We start from the raw sequence: 24,305 nt of genomic DNA, 5'->3' as shown, positions 1-24,305 counted from the left end.
CCTTACCATATAGTCCAGCAATCAAGAACCTTGCTATTTACTCAAAGGAATTGAAAAGTTATGTCCCCACAAAAACCTGCACATAGATATTTATAGCAGCTTTACTCATAACTGCCAAAACTCAGAAGCAATCAAGATAGCCTTCAGTGAGTGAATGGATAAATAAACTGCACTACATCCAGACAATGGAATATTATTCAGCATTAAAAAGAAATGAGCCATCAAGCCATGAAAAGACACAGAGGAATCTTAAATGCATAGTACTAAGTGAAAGAAGCCATTCTGCAAAGGCTACATATGTATGATTCCAACTTTATGACATTCTGGAAAAGATAAAACTATGACGACAATAAAAAGATCAGTGGTTGCCAGGGGTTGCGGGGTGGGGAGAGGAACATGCAAACACAGAGGATTTTTAAGGCAGTGACATTACTGTATGATATTATAATGTTGGATATATGTCATTATACATTTGTCCAAACCCACAGAATGTACACCACCAAGAATAAACTCTAAGGGAAACTATAATCTTGGATGATTACAATGTGTCAGTGTGGGCTCATCTTTGGTAAAATATGTCCTAGTCTAGTGAGTGATGTTGACAGTGGGGGAAATTGTACATATGTGGGGCAGGGAGAATATGGGAAATCTCTGTAACTCACTCTCATTTTTGTTGTAAACCTGAAATTGCTCAAAAAAATAGTCTTAAAAAAATTCACTAAACTATACACTTAAGGTGAGAGCACTTTACTGTATGTGACAATTCAATAAAAATATTTAAATATCAATACGAATGTGTGGCCCCATCTCAGATCTTTTGAGTCAGAGTCTCTGGGAGGAGGGCATGTGAACCTTCACTTCTAATAAGTGCCTCAGGTGATTCTAATGCACACTGAGGTGTGAGAACCACTAATGTAAAAAAAGCACATTTTCAATATCGAAGACTGAGAAAAAGAATCTGAAATTAAGCCTACCCCAGGGACTATGAGATAAATGTCACATAAATACCAGTATTCATATATTCTGAAACCTTGGAGATTTGAGTCCAGGAACCAACATCTGTTTCTTGTGCTATCCGACCGGCCTGTACATGCAGCTCTAACATAAAAATTGAAATGAACCCTTGGGAGGTGAGGACCTGCTGAGAGGCGCGCAGCAGAGCTCTGCTCTTAACATTCACCTTTGTGACCAGAGCCTCGAGCAGAACAGAAGGGCTCCTCTCTCCAATCTGATAGTGTCAAAAGCTGGTCAAGTTACTGGGGGGTTGAATTACAATGCAGTGCCGTTGGGAAGAGCACTTGTCAAGAACATACCTCCTCCAAAATAAGCAGGGGTCTGTTTAGAAAAGAAGAAAAAGGATCTGCCTAATGGAGCTTTTGGAAAGCTGAGATAAAAGGTTTCCTTCAGTGTAACTGCCTGCGGAGTGTCAGGATTCCGAGTGAAAAGCTCTGCTGGCTCACAAACAGATGCTCTAATGTTTGAGCGAACGAATCCGGAGAATATTTAGAGACCATCCAAGATTGCTGCCAGGATTTGTTTCCAAAAGTCTCCTGTGCGTTGCTGTTACTTCAGGCTGCATCGTTTTCCTCCAGTGCTCGTTGCAGTGTTATTGGGATGTATGCAGGGAAAGGTGAGCATCCCTAAAGAGCTTCTCCTGCCTGAGCTCTTGCAGACCCAGGGAGAAGTGCTATGTCCACACTGCTGCAGAACAAACCACAGGACTCCGGTTACCCACCTCTTGTGTTTTCCTTTCACCGTTCTGGACTAATGTAGCACTCTTTTCATAAAGGGAGCCCCAACTGAACAAATGTTTTCTGGGCCGCAAATCGAATGAGAAAATGCAAATCTACCATCTCCCTGTGGACGATGTGGCTAAGGTTACAGCGAAAAATGATCCCTAGCACAACCTTCATGACTAATCCTCTCCATCTATATCCCCTTTCCCCACTCACAATAATCGTTGCCTTCAGTTTGTGCCCCACCCCCAACAGCACACCTGTTATTGCCAACCTATAACAGAGTGTAGGTTTCCCTGGAGAAATGGCAAAATGATTCCAGGTATTTATCAGTTGGCAAAACTGTGCTTTCTTCTGAAGCTATTGCATGTACACAGGTATTTCTCCTCACATGAATCACAGCATTTTCCAGCTGAAAGAGACCTTGAGAACAACCCAGGGAACCTTCTCACGAATAGATACCAAAACACAGTCCCAGAAAGGCAAACTTAGCCCAGGTTACAGAACCAGTTTGGGATCACACCCGAGCTTCAGTTAATGTCTCCTGACCAAACCTGGGTTGTCTTGATCACAGACTTTGTCAACATCTCCAAGTCCTTTTTTTTAAAAAAATAAACTTTACCTTTTTAAAAAATTTATTTTTATTTTTGAGAGTATTACAGGTGTCCCCTTCTTCCCCCTCTTTGCCCTCACTCCACCCGACCCCAAGACTTCACCTCACTATTGCCTATAAATAGACTTTACTTTTTAGAGCAGTTTCAGATTTGCAGCAATATTGAGTGGAAGGTACAGAGATTTGCCATATACTCTCTGTGTCCACACATGCCTCCCAGTCCTTTTAAGGTTCTTAGTAACTCTGGGCCAGTTCATGGAATTTAAACCAAGTTAATACTTTTCTCCCTTTCTATATGTCAGATATTTTTACAGGATGAGATACCAGACAGGAGATAGTACCCTATCAGTCACATTAGGAAGAACTTTAGAAATATCTTCATTCTCCTGCAATCAAAATACACTTCTTTACTTCTTCCCAGCAACTAACCCTATTCCCCCTCTCTTGGAAATGGATCATGCCTCTTATTGCCAATATTATGTATTTTTCCTAACTTCTGGAGTTTCTCTACCTGGACTTTCCTGGGATCCATCACCACATGTCTTAGCACATCTGTTGATTATTTTGAAATGGTTCATGTCTTTTTTTAAAAAAATACATTTTTATTGATTTTGGAGAGAGGGAGAGGGAGAGGGAGAGGGAGAAACATTGATCTGATGCCTCCTGCACGCCCCCTACTAGGGATCAAACCCGCAACCCAGGTGTGCACCCTGGGACCACACTCAACCAACTGAGCCACAGCGGCCAGGACTCCATGTCTCTTTTGTAATATTTACCATTAGTTTTCTCACAGGAAAGCACTGGGTCACTTTGGCATCCTGATTAGTCTGTGGTTGCATTTCAACAGTTTCCTACAAACTGAATGACAAAAATTGTCCACCGTATTCAATATATTGAACATTTCCATCTTGCCCCATTGTGCGAGCAATGAAAGCACATGTTCATGATGAGTCATCCCATTTCCTGCCAACAATAATACGCAGGCATACTTTGGCTTCCTCTAGTTTGTTACTGATTAGCCTCAGACATTTAATTTTTACATCTTAAAACAAAATTTATGATTTTAATCAAATCTGCAATTATTATAAGCAAATACCTTGTTTAATCTGATGACAGGTACCTGCGAAATACATGTAAGCAACTCAGGAACGTAGTATTGCCAAGTAATGTGTGTCTTAGCCTCATCTGTTTTTCATTAAGCATCAATTTGGTCCATGGTGCTTCCAGATTTCCTAATTTAAGATGAGAAACCTTAAACATTTTCCTGATGTTATATCCTTCCAAAATGTCAGCAATGTCAGCAGTTTACGTAGTATTATACTTTAGTTTTGATGTATGGAAAAGTCAAAACAGCAAGCCAAGGTCATGAGGCATCACTGGGAGAACAAGGAGTGTAGTGCTCATTAAGGTCACCTAACCACTCTACCAGAATGCAAGCAACAGATCTTGAAGCCTTTCGTGCTAGAGCCCCAAATTGTCACCACTACCTCCCTACTTAACCAAGCTCTCCCTTCATTAATATCCATGCCATTTTAAAAAAGTTTTTCAGATATTAAGCAGAGCATTTTGTCTCATCCAGCCTCTCAGGACCTCCTGTCAGCATCACCCAATATCCCCTCCTCCTCACTTTTACTTTCCATTCCCAAAGACATAGCAAGAAAACAGGTAGGAGCCACACTAAAAGCTAGAGATCCTTGACCTAGATCTTCTAATTTTTGATTATTGGAAAGAGAGGCAGTATGATTTAGTAGAAAGAATAACAGATTTGGTGTCAGAAAACCCAAGGTGAACTCTGGTTCTGTCACTTACTGTATCTGTGACTTTCACTGAAATTAATCTCATAGAGCTTCATTTTCCTCACTGCTTATGTGGTGATGGTGCACTGGTTTACTGTGAGGTTCAAAACGTATTGAATGAATGTTGTAAACTCTTTAGCACCATATGAATGTAAAATAGCATGATGCTGATATCTCTAAGCCTGAGGACAAAGCAGTACTGGAATCAAGGTCTCTTAGAGCTTTATGGACTCCTGTTCAAAGGGCTGGTAATCATGACCTAGGCCAGTGATCTCTAACTTTTTCTTAGAAGTCTTCATTAAGAAGAATGGAGAATGAACCAGCATCTGGGCTAAATAAAGGAAAATTATTTGAACAATGTATCTCTACTTTTAACATATGTTCTATTTTAAGACAAACAGTTTAAATCTCCAACTGATGCTTTGGAAAGATGTGACACATTTGCCACGTGGTTCTTCACGCCCTCTGAAATTGCACCCCATGGCTTCCCTGACCTCTCCGTTCCTCACAGGTTTCCATGGGAAGTTACTATAATCGTCTGTTTGCTGATCTGCCCCCTCCCACAGGCACTTTGGTTTATTTCTTGTACTATCCCTAGAGCCTAACATAGTGCTCAGTATATAGTAGTCACCCTATGCTTTGCCAAATGAGTAAATCAACTTCCTCTTGTCCAGTCCAATGTTGCTCGGTTGGAGTATTGTCCCCCACACTAAAAAATCAAGGGTTCAATTCCCAGTCAGGGCACATTCAGGAGGCAGCCATCAATGTTTCATTCTCATTTGGATGTTCCAACGTTTCTCTTTCTCTCCCTCCCTTTCCCTTCTCTATTTCTAAAATCAATTTAAAATCATGTCCTCCGGTGAGGATTTTTTTTTAAATCAACTTCCTCTCTACAAGGATACATTTTTGGGGGGTTGGTTGATAATTACTATTGAGTTCCATTGATAAAACTGAAAAGAGTGAAATGGGAGCTTTAAAAGTTAAAGGCTAGCATGGCTGGGCATGGCTCAGTGGTTTTGCATTCACCTAGGATCCAGGAGATCGCAGTTCGATTCCTGGTCAGGGCACATGCCCAGGTTGTGGGCTAGATCCCCAGTCGGGAGTGTGTAGGAGGCAGCTGATCAGTGAGAACTCTCTCATCATTGATGTTTCTGTCTCTCTCTCTCCCTCTCCTTTCCTCTTTCTGAAATCAATAAAGATATATATTTTTTAAAAAGTTAATGGCTAGACCCAAATTGTAAGTCCCATGCTAACTTTGAGCCCTTCTATCCAATGCCCAGCTATCCTTCCCTGATGCTCAATAGCCTGCCTCTCAGCACTGATGTCCATTTCATTGCTGTTAGGCCTGTCTTTGCATATGAACACCATTCGTGGCTTATTCTGCCCATTCATTTTCTATAACCCTCAATTATAAATATAAGAAACCTTGCTCCAGTCTTTGGTCCACGTTCCACAAAGTCTATTTCACACACAAATTTCCCTTTGAAACAAAGCATTTCAGGCCAGAAGATATCCTAGGGATGGGGGAGGAGGGCAGGGAGAGGAGAGAGAGAGAGAATCAGAGTCACCATCTGTTGACAATGCTCTTGTGCAGAGCCAGTTTTGAAGGTTAAGGACATGTCATGCATCCTCCAGTGTCTGGTAACAGAAATAGGCTGCTCTCCCAGAATTCGATAGAACAGTTGTTGTGCCCTGGAAGATCTAACATGTCAGCCAGAACTCCAGCAGGGTCCAGGAAGGCAATCCCTGCCAAAAGCTGGATAAAATTTAACAGTGGTCCAGGAAAAACAACGTTTACCAAAATTCAAATGTGGAAGTGATCATTTTTCCCTGAGGCCAGTTGAGAGCCTTTAAAGTATTAACTTTCCAAAATGACCCTGCAAAATGGGTTGTTTTTATTAAAGAGCCCTTGAATTTCATCATCAACTCTTTGATATATATCTACTCCTTTCTTTATCTATTTTCAGAAGAATAAGGGTTGCAAACCTGTAATAAAAACATGTCTAAGGGTTCACCAAGGGCCCACTGATGGTTTTCTTGGGTGGTTAAGTTATTGGCATTGCAGCTGATCCAGGGCCAATCTGGGTCTCAGCTTCATGGACAGCCTACTGGTTAATGACTCACTCTGCTGGCTCATCAAGAATTCACTCAGTTGAAAGGTTGCACCTTCTCAAATGTAACTGCATGCTTTCCCGAATCTCATCTGGCTCTCTTTAATTTTCCAAGCCCTGCTGAGCAACCTTTGAAAATCTGAACCCCTTACCACCTGGTGCTCTGGGGATGGTTTAAGAGGAGGCAGCTCTGCTGTTTTTCTGTGAACCTAAGAACAAACTGTCTGGTCCCAGCATGAAGCAGAGTGGACTGAACGGGGACTGTATAAAAGGACAAAGCAGGGAAACTGGAAAGCTCCCAAGCTTCTCCAGACCGTGTCTTTATAGTGTGACATCATTATTTTGTTTGAAGTGAAGCTTCTGGAATAACTTCAAATATAAGTGTAGAATACAAATAAAAAACTAAATGATTGTTTGATTACTTGCCAGTTTGGAGTATCCAACCCTCTCTTATACAAGAGCAGACACACAAGTAAAAGTTTTTTTTGGGGGGGGGGGGGCGGTTGCTGAAATCATCACTCACATGGAAGTCAGGAGATTTGGGTTCAGTTACAGGCTCTTGTGTGACTTTGTGTAAATCACTTAATCTCTCTGGGCCTCAAATTCATCAACCCTAAAATTACACTTATTTTAACAAATGTGTATTTAGCCACTGAAAATGGGAGGGAATTTGTCTAGATCAGCACTGCCCAATAAAACTCTGCAAAGAAGAAACCATTCTATATTGGTGCTATCCTATTTGAGCAGCACATGAATTGTGGCCCTATGACTAAAGAACTGGATTTTTAGTTTTATTTAATCACAATCATTTTAAATTTAAAGCAAACATGTGGCTAGTGGCTATAGTATTGGACAATGCAAGATTATTACTAAAACTCCTTACTAAAAGTTCTGTTTTGATGATTTCTGAACCTAACTAATGACCCACAAGAATCTTTCTTGTAATTCTACTGGCCATGAAATTTACTTCACAAATTATTTGGTATAAATTAATAACTTCAATCTTTATCAGTGTAATAATTAATCATTCTCATAAAAATGGGATCTCTACATGAGCAAGATAAAATATATGTGAAAGAACTTTATGAATTCTAAAATGTTATGCAAATATAAAGCATTACTAATAAAATCACTATCATGCCTAACTGTATACCTTTGCCAAGAGCTCACTGTCATAGAAACTGAAAACTCTTCTATTTCATAGCCCAGACCAGTGGAAAATACCTGTGGTGTCCTGAAAACACAGAGTCCCTTCTTCTACTGATGTTTAAACAAATTTTAGGTTCCTTTTCTTTCCTACTACATCCATCAAGGGTTTCCACTTGGATAATGCCATGACCTATATAAGAAAATAATGTTTATAAATAATGTGATGTCTCACAACAGCTGAGTGAGTGCATTTCTTTTGCTTCCAGGCTTTGCCTCACACCAGCAGAGCACATTAAACATTGACCAGAAGTCCAAAGAGGTGACTCACCAGAGGCTCCAATTTGGCTGGAGCCTACATTTGCCTCTTTCCACCTCTGTTTAATCCCTTTCAGCCACTTGGCCTCCTCCCACTGACCTTCAGACTCTTCCCTGTGGCGCCCAACTGGTGTTCCTCTCAGGTTCACAAACTTTTCCATTTCTTCCCTGGTCTCCTCCCTTCTAGCACAACATTTACTCATTTCTGCACCCTCAGTGACTATCCCATTCAAGATATCCCTGAGACTGTCTCCTGGGTATGACCCAGTGGGCAGCTTAAGCTTGCAGAGCCTAGAGACTATGTGCCTAGCCACTCCTCAGATCTCCAGACAATAGGTTTTGACTTGAAGGAACGGCCTCTCTAAGCAATTATTAAGGAACAAGCATTTCCCATTTTATCTTATTTTTAAGTGATTCCAGAGTCTTCTATATAAGATACAGGGTACATAGATTGGAAAAAGTTTTACCTTTTCAAAAAATAGCTTTACTATATGTATAACTGGCATGCAATAAATGACACATATTTCAAGTGTACAGTTTGTTAAATTTTGACATATGTATACACCCTAGAACTTTCCTATGCCCTTCTTTACTCCCTATCACTTTACCTGCCACCCTCATCTTTGCCCTTCACTCAGGCAACCACTGATTTGATTCCTTTCACTATTGATTATTTTGCATTCCCTAGAATTTTAAATAAATGGGATCATACAGTATTTAATTGTCTAGGTTCTTTCCTTCTTATTGGAGAATGTTCATTTCATGGATATACCATACAAATGGTATCAATATACCATCCATTCACCTGTTGGTGGACATTTGGGTTGTTTCCAGTTTGGACTATTACAGATAAAGCTTCTATGAACATTTATTAACAAGTCTTTGTGTGGCCATAGGACTTCATTTCTCTTGGGCAAATACCCAGGAATGGAATGACCAGATCATAAAGTTTTCAAGAAATATCCAATATTCTGTATACTCAGTCTTTTTAACTTTAGCCATTCTGACGGGGTAATGATGCATATTTCAGCTTCTTGAAGTTGTCCCATAGTTCACTGATGCTATGTTTATTTATTTTTTATTCCTTCTGTCTTCATCTTTCATTTTGGATACTTTCTCTTATAATGCTTTTGAGTTCACTAATCTTTTCTTTTGAAATGTTTAATCTGCTATTAATCCCATACAGTGTGTTTTCCAATTAAGACATTATATTTTTAGCTAAGTTCCATTTGGTCCCTTTTTATCTCCCAGGTATCAAGATCTTTCCTTTAGCTCTTGGACCATGAAATACAGTTATAATAACTGTTTCAGTGCCCTTATCTGCTAGTTCTGACATCTATGGCAGTTCTGGTTTGGAGTCCTCATCATGGGTTATGTTTTTTCACTTCTTTGCACACCTGGTAACTTCTTAATAAATACCAGACATTTTGAATTTTATCTTGGTGGGTACTCAATCTTTTTGTATTCTTGTATATTTTTGAGTTGTGTTCCGAGACACAGTTACATTACTTGGAAACAGTCTGACACCTTCAAATCTTCTTTTTAAGATTCATTAGGCAGACCCAGAGCAGCATTTAATCTAGGGCTAATTATTGCCCATTACTGAGGCACTGTCTTTCTGAGTACCCTATCCAGTGCCCTATGAATTATATGTTTTTCAATCTGGCTGGTGGAACAGGCACTATTGTCAGCTTTATGTGAGCTCCCGAAACTTATCCTTCTAATCTTTCTGGGAAGTTCCTTCCATAGCCAAGAGTAGTTTTCTCACACAACATGCACTGATCAACATTTTTTAATGTGTTTAAAACTTGAATAGTCTCCTCAGCAGGCTTCTGAGCTTCTCTCCTCTGCAGCTTCTCTCTAGAGCTCTTCCCCGAAGGCTCTGACTGCCTTCGTCTCCCCAGCCTCTCAGCTCCATTTCCTCAACTCACAGGGCCCCCTGGCCCCACCTGGGTCCCCTGTGCCTGCCCTGTAACCTGGAAACTTATTTAAGGCAGTAAATTCTGTGATTATAGAGCTTACCTTGTTTTATCTCCATCTCTCAGGAATCACTATTCTTCACTGCATGATCTTCAATGTCTTAATAACCTTCGTTTCATATATTTTTGCTGCTTATATTTTTATTTTTTTGCTACTTCAGGGTGAAGGGTAAACTTGGTCCCCTTTCTCCATCTAGGCTGGAAGCAGAAGTCAATTATTTCTTTTTGAAAAGTGTTTATTTCTACCACACACCCTCAATCTAAGAAGAACAAATAAAAATAATTGTACCCTCACAGGAAAAGTTTCTGAGTTAGGTTAGATCCACACAGGCTGCCAAACAGTACAAAGCTTTAGTTGGAAAATGAGGAAAACTGAGTGGTCCTTCATCAGTGTGAAGGCCCAGAAGTACAGAACTTTCTGGAACAGGTCACATGGGGAAAGGCACTAAGAGAAAAACTGCTTCTGAGGAGAGATTGATTACAACATGGGATTGTGAATCCATTAGAGAATAAAAGGAGACTATGAAAAGGAATTCACACTTCATTCATTCAAAGCTCCTCCCTTTCCTTCTCTCTCTCTAGTTGCTGATTCCTTTGGTGCTCTGAGCTTTTTGAGCCTCTCTCGTCCTTGTTATATACTTTGGCTCTAGTCTCAGGCTAATCTTGTCCCCTTCTCCCATTTTTTTCCCCTTAGCAAAAGCTCCTATCTTTCACACCATTTCTCTTAGTGAGTTACAAATGGGGAGGTAGGCGGGTCCAGGACAGCTGTTCTTTATTATAGGTCAAAGGGCATCGGCCTAAAGACAGACAACAAGGCTGTCTGGGACCTTTATCAATTTAGAGGGCTCAATTGTAACTGGTGAGGATTTTCTGATTAAATAGAACTTTTTACTCTTTTTCTATCAAGTAAACGTGAGTTTTAGTTTTAGCTTAAAAATGTGCTTTCTAAATACCCCAATTTAGATAAAGGTAAGACTGCAAAACAGATACCTTTATTTCAGATAGAAAAATGAGATTTCAAATAGTACCTTTCAAGTGATCATTTTCACATTGACGTCAATAGTTATTCTACTCTGAGAGCACATTTTTAAAATCACAATTGTGGCAGAGAATTATGGCAGAGAGTTAACACAAGTACAGTAAAGCTCAAAAGAATCACTAAACATTCTTGAAGGAATGAAAAGATGCTATAGGTCAGTTCACATTCTCAAAACATAGCTACATGCATTAAAAGGACATTCGAAAATGGCTAACACACAATAAACTTTAGCTCTTACTCCAACACTAGAACTATAAATTCATGTCATCTTTTTATTGCCGAAGGACCCAGTAAAAAAAGTGCAGAGTATTGTCTCCTCTTGGAGTCATCACAAATTTACTTCCAAATGGGTCTATGGGGCATGGAAAGAAATGGCTAAAATTTTAGTCCAAAGAGATACTTGGAATCATAGAATTTTTAAAACTTCATTCAAACTTATTTATATATGTAGATGGAACCAATGTTGTGAGATAGATGAAATAGATAGATGATAGATGATAGATGATAGATAGATGATAGATAGATAGATGATGATAGATAGATAGATGATAGATAGATAGATGATAGATAGATAGATGATAGATAGATAGATAGATAGATAGATAGATAGATGATAGATATAGATAGATAGATGATAGATAATAGATGGATAGATAGATAGATAGATAGATATAGATAGATAGATAGATAGATAGATAGATAGATAGATAGATAGATAGATAGATGATAGACAATGAATGGATAGATGACCCTTAAAATGTCATTATTTTCACATTATTGTTTTTCTTTGCATTGAACAATATGCTAGGATAGTAAGAAACAGGTAGAGGACAAGCACACTTTCAACAACAGTAACAAAAGACAGGCTAATGTTATGATTTAGAGCAGCATTTCTCTAAGTGTGGCCTGAGGAGCACCTACATCATAAGCATATTTTAGAAATGTAAATATCCAGGCCCTCCCAAGACATATGAAATCAGAATCTCTGAGAATGCAGCCTGGGAATCTGCATTTAACACATTTCCCTAATGTTTCTGCTTCACATTAAAACTTAGGAACTCCAGGTTTTAGGCATAGATTCTGGAGCCAAACTTCCAGATTTCAAACTTCAACTCTATTAAATAACTGTTTTATCACAGGCATATTACTCTGTATCATTTCTTCATCTGTAAACTGGAGGTGATGAGAATAATAGTACCTACCTTGTAGGATTATAAAATAATTCAGTGAGTTGATATAGAAAGTCCTTAGAATTGCGCTAGGCACAACATAACTGCTATCTATACAAGTGTAATAAATGTAACCAAGTCAACCATGTTCCAAATTACTACATCCTATAAGCACAGGAACTCAAAAGGAACAAAATGTCAACAGTAAATTATAAGGAGTGAAAACACAAGTGTGACCCACAGCATGCGGCCAGCTAATCATTTGGGGTTCTTTTGTTGTGTTACATCCTGCTTTGACTAACAAAAGAACAGCCTTTTGTGAAGCTCTTCTTTGCTGCCCTAGAAAATGCAGCAGCACCAAGTAATTCTCCTTCATCTGTAACCAAAACCTCATTGCTCTTTTTACCAGAAAGTTCTAGCGAGTCCTGTGGAGTTGTCCTCCCCAAATAAAAGCCATATGCTTCTGAAGGAAAAATTGCCCTTTGTTCAGCTCTTATCAAGACGCCCTGACTGATGCAAAGCTGCCCTGGTTGCCTTACCTGGCCTCTGAATCTTACGTGACTCAGGGGTTTCGACCTCAGTCACACTGGCAGGAATTCACCTTGGCTCCGTGCCCCAGTTTCGATCTTAGTCTCTGTGCTGCCGAAGCGAGCACAACTCCACAGAGCCCAGCGCAGCCTCGCTCTTGGGGCAAAATAAGTGAATATTCTGAATAAACAGATTCAGAGACCGTTTTTAGAGGTCCTTGGTTAGGACTGGATGGAGAGAGAAATATGACAAGCCACTGGACAGTGTCCCGTTCACGACTCTACAGTTTCCCTCCCACTGTGGTCAGGATGTGACACGTGGAGCGATGAGTCTGGCAAGGAGCGTGCCCGGCCCCTTCTGAATCACGGTTCCAAGTCAGCCTTCTCCAGCCTGCCCTGGCCTTTCCGTCCAGCCTAGGGTGACTTTTACTTCCTCTCTAACTCCCTGATGGCTTGCTTATTCCTCAAATTAAATCCCGCCCTGAATCAATATACATTAGTACTCCGAGAAAGCCTGGATTCCTTAACTTCACCCCAAAGTGGCGAGCTCTCCACTCTCTTCCTCCCTGTATATTCCAAGCATAGAGCATCCTTGCAGGTCTCCAGATGTGCCCATCTTTCCCCCTGGAGGCCTTTCCATAGCTCTGCCTTCTCCCCCACCCCTGCCCCACCCATTCATTTGACGAAGGCCTGCTCAGTCTTCAGAGCTCAGCCGAGGCCCCGTCACCTCCTCCAAAGTCTTACCTAATCCTGTCCCACCCAACGTATATCAATCAGGCCCCTTCGCACTGAAATCCTATTTATTCATTCGTTTTTTTCTTCCAAACCATTAAATCCTTAAAGAACCATGTTTTGTTTATCCTTGTACCCCTCAAGGAAGAGGGGTCTACACTGTGACACCACTCCGCATCTATTGGTGCTATGAAAATGTTGGATCGTGACCGTGGTTTAAGGGAGCCACAGCTGTGGGGTTCCATGGAAAGAACACATGCTTTGGGCTCATGCTTTTAGGCTTACATCACAGCTCTGCCGCTTACTGCCTATGAGGTTGGTCAACCAATTACATAAATATTTAAGTCCAAATTGTACATCTGCAAGTGAGGATGGTAACCTTTACCCTACAGATATATTGTAAGAGTTGAATTAGATAGTACACACCAGACACCCAGTGTCTGATAAAGGGAAGCTTTTAGTATTATTATATTAATGATGAGAATCAGAATTTATTCTTACACAAATCCAATAAAAACCAATCGTAACTCATAGGCAATATGTCGCAAACACTTGAAAGAGACTCTGAAGTCTCTCTAAAGGATTTGAGAATGGCTGCACAAGCCTGTGAGAGACTCTCAGCACTATTATTTCCCTATAATAGTGCTGCAAATAAAATATACACCAGTCTTTTCAGTTTCAGGATTAATTCCACTGTCAGTGTCACTAGGAGAGAAATCCCCAGATGTGCTGAAAGTAGTGTGGCCAATGTAACATGATATTACTAATTAAAACCCTTATTGAACTCGAAGCTAGACGCTAGACGTGCATTTTTGGAAGGCACTCACCATTGTCCCTAATTGACAGTTGTGGCTTACAGAGGTCAAGCAACTTTCCTCTAAGCAACATAGACTAGTGGGACACAGCTCTTAAGATTTTAGAGGATATTCTTGATGGCAGAATTACTTCATTCTTTATCTTTTATGGGTGACAACTCATGTTGATGGTGTGTGAATAACTTGAAGTTCTCAGGAGTTTCTACCCCTAACTTGGTTAATTTTACGATTTGAATAACCTGAAGCAGAGAGTCAGAGAGGCCTTTGACTTCAAACTTTCCACTGGAGTCGGCATTACCATGGCCTGGGATCTGCGATGGGTGACAGACAACTCAAAACACAAGGTTTTAGCTGCTGCTTTTCCAGGCCTGCAGTCATAGACTAGAGACTCTAAAACGGCATGACAGGGATTGTAATTAAGAGTGCAGTTTCCAGGGATCGCAGCAGAACTTTTTGGGGGTCACGATGGCAGCAAGGGACTGCTGTCAGTTGGGGCAGATTTCCGTTTTGGAGCTAACCTTGTTCTTTGAGCAAAAGCAGTCATTGCTTCTCTGCCAACCAGCATCACTGCAACCTCATGATTCTCTAGCAGGAAAATGGCTCATTCTTAATCCATTAGTTCTGCAGCTCATTAGCTTTCTTCCATTAGTCACTCTTTTTTTTAAAAAAAATTGATTTATTTATTTAAAAATTAATTAATTAATTAAAAATTCATTGATTCAGCACTTGCTATGTAGTGGCATAGTGACAGGCATCACAATACTGTGGAAAGAATGCAAATTTTCAAGTCAAGTAAACATGGCTTTGCATCCTGCTTTGCAATTTACTAGCTAAACACCCACATTGGTATAAACGGTTGTTAAGGGCATGAGTTTTGGAGTCAGACTGACTTGGCTTTAAAATTCAGCTCTGTCCACTTTTTAGATCTGTGACTTTGGACAGGATTCTCTGATCTTTTGCTTCTCCATCCACATAGTAGAAAGAATAACACCTACCTTACAGAAGATTAACATGAGATGTGAATACAGGGCACCCAGTGCACTACCTGCCACACAGTAGGTGCTCAGCAGATTTGTCTCCCCACTTCCACTAGGTTCCAAGCCCTGTAGAAATAAATATATTTGAAATTTACAACTTCTATAGGGAATAAAGGGAAAGAAAACTAACATATTAAGTACCTACCTTATTTTAGGCATTTAATGATACTATTGAATTTAAGTAAACGCATACCTTCATTTATTCACTCATTAATTTATTCATTCAATAAATATTTATTCAGTGCCTACAATTTGCTAGATACTTGCTTAGGCCTGGGAACATAGCAATAAATAAAATGGACTAAGTCCTGCCTTGAGCTTACATTCTAGTGACTCATATCCTTTCTGCTATATCTTGCTGCACAAGTAAAGAGTTTTGAAAATAAAAAAATAAAAAATATATATTATTTTCAACTCAGAAATCAGAAAGGCTTCATGGAGAAGCAAAATCTGACCTGGACCTCAAAGGACCTTAGGATTCAGAGGTGTGTGGGAAGAATGGGGGTGGGTGGAACAGCATAAGCAATAGCCCAAGGACAACACAGGACGGCACCTGTGAGGAAACAGTGAGTTTGACTTGGTCACTGGGTGGGGTGGATGAAAGTGAGTAACAGGAAATCTTTTGGAAACATGTATGGGAATCAGATGGTGGTGCATTTTGAAAAGCCAACTGAAGAGTCTGGACTTCATTTGTAGACCATAGAGAGTAATTTATGTTTACTGAACAAGGAGGTAAGAGAATTAAGGATATGCTTCAGAAACATTAATTGCGCAACAGTATATAAAACAGAGTAAAAGAGGGAGAGAGTAGAGACAGAGAAAGACTTAGGAGGTTGTTGACCAAACATCACTGGGTATTGCTTGGGGATATTTTTAATGGTCAATGACAAACAAATCACTGAAAATTCAGGTAAATCCCTTCTCATCAGAGTTTGCAAAGGTAAAAGTGAGTTTAAAAACAAAAAGAAGACCCTCTTTCATCTGAGAAAGCACTACACGATATCATGTAAAGAACCAATTCCTTTGAATATGAAGGATATTTAGTGTCCTCAGTAAAAGAACGAACTAAGTTAGACATAAGGAAGGATGAAACCTAAACCAAAGGCTGTAAGGTGTAATTTTCACACTAAGTTGATTCTCAGGCTAGAGCTTTAAGATGTTTGCAAGCAAATTCTGACTCTTTAATAGATTTTTTTCCCCATTTTAAGTTACATTTATTGGGGTGATGTTGGTTAATAAGATCATATAGGTTTCAAGTATACATTTCTATGATGCTTGATCTGTATATTGTCCACCACCAAAGTCAAATCATCTGTCACCATATATTTGGCCCCTTAATGGATTTTTAGTAAAAATCCTACTGTAAAATAAGAATAAAGTAAAACATTTATATAAGGACCCTTGCAAGGTGACAAATACGTTCCCCCCAGCCCATTTTTGGTCATTGAGAAAAGGAGGTTTTCAGGGCACTTATGCTCTTCCTGGCTGGTAGTGTTGTTGGTCTAGCTATAGCTCCCAGTTGGCAGAGAACCACCCATTCCCAGACCAGCAGGTGTCAGGCAGCATTCCGCCTTCAAAACATTCCTGCTTTTGCCACTACTTTCTCTTGGTTTCTGTAGAATCAAACTCAAACTACCCTAGATGAAGGTCATTATCTTCGGCTCTCCCATCCCCTGCCAAACCAATCTGTTTTTCTCTCTACCTCTCTATTTATTTAATAAACACTAATCACCTACTGTGTGCCTGTCCCACACATATCACTGGGATCTCTGCTAAAGGCACTATTGACCAGCAAAACCTTGGAGTCACCCTCAGCTTCTTCTCTCTCTCTCAGCTCTCAAGTCCTCTCAGCAACCATGGCAAGTCAAGCCAGCCTCCCAAAAGTCTTTCATATTCACTTGCTCCTTTCCAACCTCACTGTCTCTGCCTTAATAGAAGCTCTCGTTAGTCCACTTCTGGACCATTACAAAAGCAAACTAATCTTTACCATTCTCCCATCTACCTTCACCCAGTCCCACTCCAGTCCAGGCTCTCTTCCATGAATGGATCCAACCATGTGATCTTTGAAAGCCTTGCTACTCAATGTGTGGTCCTTAGATCATACCTTATAGCAGCAGTATCCCCTGGCTGCTGGTTAGAAATGCAGAATCTCACAACAGACTCTGCATTTTAATAGAACCCCCAGATGATTCATAAGCACACTTAAGTTCGAGATAAGCTGGCTGAAAGCACAAATCTAATTCTGTTCCCCAGTTGATATTCTAATTCAGAGGCAAACAAGTTACAGTCTACAGGCCTAATCCGCTCACCATCTGGTTTTATGGTCTGTGCTGTCAGAATGGTTTTAACATTTCTAAAAGATTGGGGGGGGATCAAAAGAAGACTACTATTTCACAGCACAAGAAAATTATATGAAGTTCTCATTTCAATGAACATAAACACAGTTTTATTGGAACACACCATGCCCATTCATTTACACATTGTGGCTGCTTTCCAACAGCAGAGTTAAGTGGTTACAACAGATACTGTTATGGCCAGCAAATCCTAAAATATTTGCTAATTGGCCCCACACAATGAGTTTATTAACTCTGTTCTAGGGAGAAAACACACATGGTAAAAAAAGAAAAAGAACTGCAAATTATGAGATATGAAGGGAAAAAAAGAAAGACCTGAAGAAATGCTTTCTCTCCTGTGTACCTGTAGCAGCTGCTAATGCTCTTCCATCATCCCGCAAGTCGTGTTGTTGGTATTGTCTTCGCAGAGTGGGGACAAGAGTCAGTTATTTCTGTTCGGTTGCAGGAGGGCTGCTTTATTCCCTTAGAAGGACAGAGGGCAGGTTTTAAACATGATAGTAGGAGACTTATTGTGGGGATTCAGATATGAAGAAGGAATCATAAAGGACTTGAGTGGACACTGTTTCCATTCAGGTCCTTATTACTAAGGCCCCCAAAAGGCACCCTCTGGCTCTGGAGAGCTGACCAAGTCACCACAGGGATCCAGCACTCTGCCATGGGCAATAATTCTTCTACTAAAAGAAGTGTCTGAAAAATTCTAAAATGCAGTTTTAAATATCAACAACCACCCTCCCTGCAGGCTTTTAGCTAGCCACATTCCCTTATTGTGTGGCTGTACGAGACATTAAAAAGATCAGTTTGGATCCCATTAATTTCCAAATACAGGCCCTTTTGGAATAACACCATCAGAGCTCTTTCTCATGGCTTACTTTTTGCTTAATTAATACATCCCTGTAGAGTCACTTTACACCACCAAGGCAGGTGTGAGAAAATAGTCCCAATTCCAATCCTATCCCAGAATGAGAAAGAAGGGGAAGTCTGTGAAACAAGAACTCCCAGAGAAGTTGTCACAGAGGCATTGAACTCTTAAAATCAGAAAGCGCTTTCCTTTCCACTCCTCTTCCCTCACTCTTATCTTCACATTTTCTGGAAAAGTTAACTGAATGACTTTGTATCTATCCAAGAGCAAATTATGTTTCCAGCTGACAGCTGAACCAAGTACTATGGTAGGTCCCTGGCCTGAGACAGAGGAGGAGTTTTGATTTGGGAAGGCTCTTTTGGGGCCTGGGGTTTGATGAGAAGGCAGTCCAGGCATAAGAAACAGGAATCCGATAGTAAAGAAGATCCTGCCCCTGTCCTGGAGCAGCCTACTGCCCTGTGGAAAAGGCAGATGCGGAGGCAGACACCTACACCCCGGCTTTGAGTGCTACAGTCCAGGGTGGGTAAAGGCACTTACCGCGTGAGCACAGGGGGACACGCAGCTCAGGCTCATGGGAGCAGGGATGCTTCCCAGAGGCAGTGTCTGAGCTGAGCTCTGAAGTACAAGCAGACATCTGCCAGGTAAAGGGTCCAAGGACAGGAATAAAGAGGGTATTCAAGGCACAGAGATATCGACGATGAGGGAGTATAGAGCGTTTGAACTGCAGGAGGGTGGAAGGCAGGAGGGGAGTAGTAACAGAGAGAGGAGAGAGGCCAGCAGAGTCAGGTGGACTCCACAGTGAGGACGAAGGGGACGTAGTGTAGGGTTGTTGGTGTTCTGACATGATCCAAGCTGTATTTCAGAAAACAAATTATCTGCTGTGTGGAGAAAGCACTGAAAGCTGGCAAGACTGGAGGTGGGAAGGAGAATTAAGAGAATGCTGTTTGGAAGAAATGATGTGACTTGAACATGGTGAAGACAATGGTTGGTGGAAAAAAATAAGGCCAAGGCCACCATATATGACCATGCAAATTATGCCCTGAACAGAACACTTTTCCAAGAGGAGAGCTGCTGCAAATCAGACTGTGGTCTGCTGGCCGAGTATTGTGTCCTAGCAGCAGGAGGAAGGGAACCCTTTTTTATTTTTCATCAGCCAGCAAAGTACTCTTTTGTTATTCTCATAATGTCATCATATCTATGGACAGTGTTGAATGCCCTGTCAAACATGAGCATATTTTAAAGAGGAAAACAGTTGATCAGATATGAGCTAGAGGAAGCAAATAAAGAGGAGCCTGAAGTGTCAGGCCCTAGCATCTTGCCGTTCACTCAGGCCTTCTCAGTCCAAGCCCAGCTCTACCCTGCCTGCTCGATCCAATTCCTTTTTTTCTATCATCGATTCCTTAAATAAGTTTAAATAAACCCATTCAAATAACAAAGAAATACATTTTATTTCTATTTAACATTTTTCATTTATTTTATTCTTTGCCTTTTCCTGGTTCTGTTTACACCACATCTGAGACAACATGGCATAGCAGGAAGAAAGTAAGTTTTACTGTGGGACAAACTAAATCTCAGCTCTGCCAACATTTACAAGACCCTTCAGTCTTCTGGGCCTCCGTTTATTTGTTTGTAAAATGGAGAGGACAATGCTAACCTTGTAGGATGGCTCTAAAAGGCAGTGTATAAAAACCACCTCACGTGCTGAGCAACATATACAAGAGGAGACACTCAATAAATTTAGCTACTGTTATGATTTACTAATCGAATATTCTGTAGCTTACTGCTTTCTGTGTTCCCATTTTCTCAGTTTTAATTTCAAGCTTTATAGTCCCGTTGCCCCTTCCTTTTACACCATCAGCATTATGATAGCAGCCAATAGCTCCTAGAAGTGCTTGTCTACTTGCAAAACCCTCCCGCCTAAAGAATTTCTCAAATGTGCATGATCGTCTAATAAAACATGGATAATTCTAAAACATACCCAAAGTACAACTTCCTAAAAATAATAGATTTCAAATAATGAGCATTGACAAGACACCTGTTTATTTGGGAAGGTTTCCTGAAATTTATTGGAAAATGAAGGAAGGTGAAAGAAGAAGAATCTAGGTCTTATTAGGCCATGTAACTTATACGACTTTTCATAAGCAGTGATTCTACTTTACATAGTTTTCTTTAGAGAGCCTTGAGAGTGCACTGTGTGGCTGGCTCTCTGTTGGATGATTTAGGGGCATCTTACAGAAAAATAAAGGATAACTTTTTCTCTTGAGAAGTAGGGCTTCATTTTCTATTTTCAGCTGGAGAAATTATAAAGTTGAATTTCATTTCAATAAAACTGTATTTACTAAAATATTTAGATAGGAAGCAAGACCTTAGCCAAGAATTTTTAGTTAATCTTCAGCAGTCAATGCATAAAAAGATGTTACTGGAAACCCTTTCAAATTTGTTTATCCTTAAATAATGTGGTTCATTTTCACTTTGAGGAAAAAAATAAAGAATTCCACAGAAAAAAAAAGCTTGCATGACTGGCTGAGTCATACTGTGTAGATTTTTTCCAGTAAGCTACAGTATTCTGGATGCTGTTCAAAAGGGAAAATGTCAAGCGCACTGGGGTTCAGTCTGGCATGTGGGTGGGTTTACTCAAGCACAGAAATCAAATACAGGCATTGGAGCCAATACCTTTGAAAACAACAGAATGGCTTACAAATCAGAGTTGGAATTTCCAGAAATTTTTTTCAGCTAAATTCTACAAATTCAATATAAATTAACAATATACAAATGAGCATTTTAATGGTATTTGTTGTATTGCTTTCTTAGAATCCTAAAGAAGAAAAATTTAGACATAAAATCAACCTTCTTTCCATAAAATAACTCCTTCTATGATACATATATCTTTAACAGATTTTCACACTTCTGCTTAAAAACTTCTGGGAATGGAGAGCTCATTACCTTATAGCTCAGCCCCCTTCCTTAGACAAATGTAAACCCAATAAGAGAACCTGAAATTAGCCCTGGCCAGTGTTGCTCAGTGGTTAGAGCGTTGCCTCTCCACCCCACCCCCCACTCCGCACCGAAGGATCACAGGCTCAATTCCCGGTCAAGGGCATGTGCCTGAGTCGAGGGTTCAATCCCCAGCCCTGGTTGGGGCATGTGCAGGAGGCAACCAATTGATGTGTCTCTCTCTGTCTCTCTCTCTCCCCCTCCCTTCCTCCCTTCTGCTCTCTCTAAAAAATCAATGGGGGAAAAATATCCTATGGTGAAGTTTAATAATAACAACAAAAAAGACACAAAAAACAAACCTGAAATCATGTAAGCCAAGATAATAACAGTGGTTACCTATGGAAGGGTGAAGTGATGAGGGGGTATTATTGTTCTTCTTTTGCTTTTCTGTGTTTTCTAATGTTTCCATAGTGAGTTGACATTTTTTAGTGATAAAAAATAAGTTCTTAAAACCCCTAAAGAATTCAAATACACTGAGATTGTTTCAAAATTTCACTATAAAAATCAAAGCAGAATAAGGTTAATTGGCTGAAAACTAGGCATCAAAATTACCACTGGTCTAAAAATCTGTGACTAGGAAGTACCAATTTCAACCACATCATTTTATCAGCCAAGGTGCTGTGGCCCTAATTGTTTTTAAGTTACATTGCTCTTGGTCCAATTGTATTCTACTTGGTAGGTCTTCTACTATACACCCCCTCCCTGCTTCTATTAAAGAACCCTGAGACCAAGATTTCAGAAACTGCACCAGTCTGTGGATTCTAACCCAGCTAATATGGAACTTACCACCATCTTTACTGGGTCCTCCAGCTTTACATTTATTCCTGTTATGGTAGATTGTATTACCTTGTTTCCTTCTTTCTTATGAAATGCTAACCAGAGCACCTGAGTGGTTGTAGGGGATAAATCTCTAATGGATGAGAAAGACCATGTTCTGCAAAATCACTCATTCTTTCTCATGACTGGTCCCACTTCCCTGTCTTGAATGTCCTTGACCTCCACCTTCCCACCCATTCCTAATAAATTATTATTTAACTCCTAGTAAGTGGTATGCTTTAAAACAAAGCATATTTATTGAACATTTGCTATATGCCTAATGTTTCCACATAGGTTACCCCACTTATCCAGCAAAACAATCCAGTTTGTAGGTATCATTATCTTCATTTTTACGGTAGAGAAATAGAGACTCCAAGAGAAAAGTGATTTTCCTTAAGTTGCACAGTTACTCATTGACGAGTGTGGGATATGAACCTACATCTGAATGGTTTTAATGCTAATGTTGCCCCCTGGTATTTATTGGCCTTGACTGCCTGCCCTTGCCCTTGCCTTTCTGGTTTCAGATAGACCCTGCCACCTACTCTCTAGTTTTCAACATTGACCTGAAACAAATTTTGTCAAATACCTTGCAGAAATCAAGGTTTACAACATTTCCCTGCACTATCATTTTAGCAGCTTTCATTACTAAACAGAAAATCTAATTCATGCTGGACTGGACTGGCTCAAGAACCTGCACAGTTCAAAGACAGGACCAGGTTCATGAAGACACTCAAGTAATGTCACCAAAACCTGGGCTCTCCATGCTTTGGTCAGCGTTCCTTCATCTCAGCTTCAATCTCAGGCTTTACGTGATGCAAGATAACTGCCTGTAGCTCCCATCCTACATCCTCCTGTGTCCACCTCATACAAATCACTTCCACTGCTTCAGAAATTATAGGAGGCATGTATGTGAGTAAAAGAGAGCCCTGGAGCAGAGAAAGGAAGCATAGTCTAGCAGAGAAAGTGCGCGCTTTGGTGTAAAATGCATCTAGATCTGAATCCAGCACTTGTCCTTGAGCAAGTTATTCAAACTCGGTTTCCTCAATTATAAAACGGAGATTCTATATGGTTCACACACTTGATGTGGGGTCCTAACATTTAAATAAGATGATGTAAATAAAATGTCTAGCATAATGCAAGAAATATCACAGGTGCACAACATATTAGCAAAGGCAAGTACACTGATAGTAATAATACTAATAGGAAGACATGCTCCATAAAATTTAGATAAACTAGTATGTTAGGGAGTCAGAAGGTTCATAGCTGGTTGGGGTTATGAGGTTGGAAGAGATTTCATGAATGAGATAGTATTTGAAGTGGATCTTAAAAGGATGGATAAATTATAAAAAAATAACTCTAAGAGAGAAGAGCTAAGGGCAGATTGAAAGTATGACCTGAGTGTAGGTCAGCAGCAGCGGAAGTGATTGGAGATACACTTGGAAAGGAAGAGTAAAGCCTATTTTTGCGGCTTGTGGATGTGACTAAGGAGTTGGTGTTTAGTTCATTGAATGAGGACCTTGAAGTGTGTCAAGCAGAAGAATAACATAATAAGGGTGGTGTTACAGGAAGGAAGACTAACATTAGTATACAAAATGAAGAGAAGAGCCAAGGGACAGAAGGCTGAGACAAATTAGGAAGCTATTTACAATGGGCGAGCAAGTGAAAATGAAGGCTTAATCTCAAGCCTTGCCATGGTGACGAAGTGGAAAAGATACATGTAAATAAGATTTCAGAGGCAATATCTATGAGATTCATCAAGTGATTGGCTGTTAAGAAAGAAAAGAATAAAAATGTACTCATTTTCAAGTCTGGTGCCTTAAGGAATAAAGATTCCATTTACAGAAATCAAGAACAAAACAAAACAAACTCGGGGTATCAGGACGCACATAGCCTGAATTTTCCAGAGCTCTACCTATCTAAGGTCACGTTAATAATAAAGACACAACTTTCACTGGCTCTTGCCTGTACTCTGACCCCAGAAAGCCTTCCCCACTCCCACCTCCACCCTCATCGAGAGTGTGGTCCACAAGTCCCCTTCCCCACTGGGTGTGGCTGCTGCTCTTAGGCAGTGTGGTCACCCACTGGTGCTGACACCCTTCTGTGCCGTGGGTGTGATCTCCAGAGGAGTGGAAAGAGTGTATCTTTCCCCTTTGCTTTGCTCCATTCTAGAGGATCCCCAAAGCAGGGCTACCTGCGCCTCCAGGTTTGAGAGAAGCTGCTAATTCAGTTAATATTACAGCTCCTGTATGGGACCCACACTTGGG

The sequence above is a fragment of the Miniopterus natalensis genome, chromosome 2, assembly GCF_054644295.1.
Source record: "Miniopterus natalensis isolate mMinNat1 chromosome 2, mMinNat1.hap1, whole genome shotgun sequence".
Taxonomy (NCBI): domain Eukaryota; kingdom Metazoa; phylum Chordata; class Mammalia; order Chiroptera; family Miniopteridae; genus Miniopterus; species Miniopterus natalensis.
Note: the sequence above shows the minus strand (reverse complement) of the source record.